Source organism: Arachis ipaensis, chromosome B2 (assembly GCF_059453495.1).
Source record: "Arachis ipaensis isolate K30076 ecotype BB chromosome B2, ASM5945349v1, whole genome shotgun sequence".
Taxonomy (NCBI): Eukaryota; Viridiplantae; Streptophyta; class Magnoliopsida; order Fabales; family Fabaceae; genus Arachis; species Arachis ipaensis.
Window position 1 is genome coordinate 87,401,690 of NC_142437.1, and position 2,884 is coordinate 87,404,573.

The 2,884-nt window shown below is 33.4% G+C and overlaps 1 long non-coding RNA gene across 1 annotated transcript; it reads right to left on the reverse strand.

Moving 5' to 3' along the window:
* Positions 1–224: 224 nt before the first annotated feature.
* Positions 225–1,645, reverse strand: LOC107625395 (uncharacterized). The gene is made up of 4 exons (XR_001617248.3): positions 1,292–1,645; positions 952–1,043; positions 485–637; positions 225–392 (listed from the first exon to the last, which is right to left on the reverse strand). It is a non-coding gene; the product is annotated as an uncharacterized LOC107625395 (long non-coding RNA).
* Between the last annotated feature and the right edge of the window lie 1,239 nt (positions 1,646–2,884).

The window sequence follows — 2,884 nt, forward strand, 5'->3', positions numbered from 1 at the left end:
TTGGAGTTTTAGTTGTTCCATCAAGCATTAAAAAATTGTGTCTTCTTAACAGTGGTTGTGAATGAATTCACTGAAAATGGTTCACAGATCATAGTCCACTTTTATCTGTCAAAACAAAATTGTTAGGCTTCTCAAAATGAGCATGATATCAAAAAATAATACATGGAAGGAGAATAACTTTTACAATGAATCCTAGCGTAGGAGGGTCACACTCTAGTAGAGTATAAACTATAAAGTAACATAGTTTCATTAATTCTGAAACCTTCATTTCTTCACAAGAACATAAAGAACAACTCGGTTGCTGCGATAATCAGGATGCCACAGATTTTGATCAATGCGACCAATTCTGAAATTGTTCACTGCAGCTTCTAGGAAGTACTCAAGAATGGCATCTGAAACCAGAAAAGAAAAAAAGATCTCAGAACTTATAATACTTGTGAGGATTAGGGTCCAAAAATGAAGTTAAAAGAAACAAATCCTTCACCATTTCGAAGCTCGCCAGCCAAAAAGATAGTTGTATTAGGCCCAAAGAGCTGCCCTAGCGTCTCTAGCAGATTGAGTTGATAATTCATTGGTATATTAACTCAAAATCTTGAAACATCTTATAGCACTCTTTATCTTTATATTATCCAGTTCCCTAATATACCAAAATGGATCTTTCTTAATCATGTCAAAAGCCAAACTATAAGAACTAATTTAAAAGAAAATAAATGACAAACTATATCAGTTTATCATGTCACAAAATCCAGTTCAGTTTAGCAGGATCAGTTCAGAGTTCACAGTTTCAGAGTTCATCATGTCACAAAATCAAAGAGCTACTCAATCAAACTCATCAGGAGACAGAGACATGCAACAGTTATTCAATGATTCAATCAAACAATCACAACACCACCCCAGATGAAAAAAAGTTAAAAGAAGCTCCCAAGATTAATACTTGGGTGTATTATTGACCTGTTCAACAATGTTGCCTGCTGGAGAAAGAACTTCTTGCCTTTTAGCAGAGAGCTTGGCCAAAGTGGTTGTGTGAATGGCTCCAATGACAGCTACAGAGTAACAAATCCATTTTTAGCAATAATTTCAACAACACAAAATCAATTATTTGATTTCCATTCACAATTTCACATTCAGAAATTAAAAAAGCAGCAACAGAGTATCAAATCCATTTTTAGCAATAATTTCAACAACACAAAATCAATTATTTGATTTTCCTTCACAATTTCACATTCAGAAATTAAAAAAAGCAGCAACAGAGTAACAAAAATCAATTATTAATTACAAAAAAAATTAATACCTAGGCTAGAAGCTGGATCCTGGAAGGCTGGAACAGGGAAGAGCTGGCGAGGGTGTGGAAGTGGCCGGGGACGATGGCTGGGAAGACAGTGGCCGACGTGGTGGTGTGGAACAGAGCTGGCACCGGCGGGAAGTGGCTGCGCGACGGAGGCAAGAGACGAGACCGGCGACGGTGGCTTCGATTTTCGAAGCTCAAACGGTGGTGGCTGGACGGACGTTGCGCCGTTGCCTTCGAAGCTCGAAGTTGGGACGGCGGCGGTGGCTGGACGGACATGCGCCGGCGGCTTCGATGACGTTGAGACGAATTGGGGCTAGAGTCTGGACTCTGGACTGCTGCTTCGCGTTGTGGAGGCTGGAGACTAGAAGGAAGAGGGGTTAGGGAACTTAGGGTTGCCATCCCTGCACAACAAAACGCTGCGTTTTTGTTAAGATTCAAAAACCGGCCGGGTCACGGTTCGGTTCGACCGACCGGTTCTCGGCCAGTTCAACGGTCCAATGGCGGTTTTCAAATTTGCCAGTTTTGCCTTCTGTCCGAACCGTAATTGATAGCGGTTTGCGGTTCGACCGGTTCGACCGTCCGGTTCGAACCGGTTTTCAGAACATTAATAAATTTAGGAGTTTAATTTGACATTAAATACATTTTAAAATTTATAATTCATAATTATAAAACATAATTCATTTATATATCAATGATTAATCATATATCATAATCATACTTAAAATTAGAATGAATAGTTAAAAGTCTGTAATCATAGTCCGACTATTGATTTTTTTTTATTTAATACGAGTGAATAATGGAAAGTTCAAACTAAAAATATTTTTAAAAAAAAAATTGCTAAGCCAGTGCAATAAATTTTGTAGACTTTTTTTTTAATCTATGACTTGACTTTTTTAACTTATAGACTTTTTAAAAAGTTTAAATATGCTCTGACTTAATAAAATAACGAAATAGGTTGAGTTTAAAATGAGTCGAACTATGAATTTTTGTCGAATAACGCGACCCACTTCCATCCTTGACGATGATAAATACATATAAATACATACTAATATTAGATGAAACTACCAAAATGTATCCCAAAGTTCACATTGTTGACAAAAAAATCTTTAAAAAATGTTAACAACGAATAAGTTTTTGAAAAATTTAAAAATATGATAAAAAATTACATATTAAATATTTAAAAAAAAACTTTAAGTATCATATTCTGATGTAATTTTTTATAAATATTATTAAAAAATAAAAAAATGTCCTAAAAATTTAATAATTTTATGTCAATTAAAAATTTAATAAATTTTGTTCTGAATTTTTTTGTATATTTTTTAAATATTTATTTAAATATTGTCATAAAAATTTAAATTAAATATATAAATTATTTATTAAATATAAATTTTTTTTATTATTATAAAATAATATATCTTTTTTTTGTGTGTCTAAACTATTATAAAATAATATAATATTTATAAATTATTTTTATTATATTTTCAAATTATTGAAGGATTGACAAACTTCTTTTTAAGACTTTTTTGTTGCGCCTGAATCTCTCGCGTATAAATTGGGAGTTAACTCACTAATATTATAAGCCCAAAACCACTGATT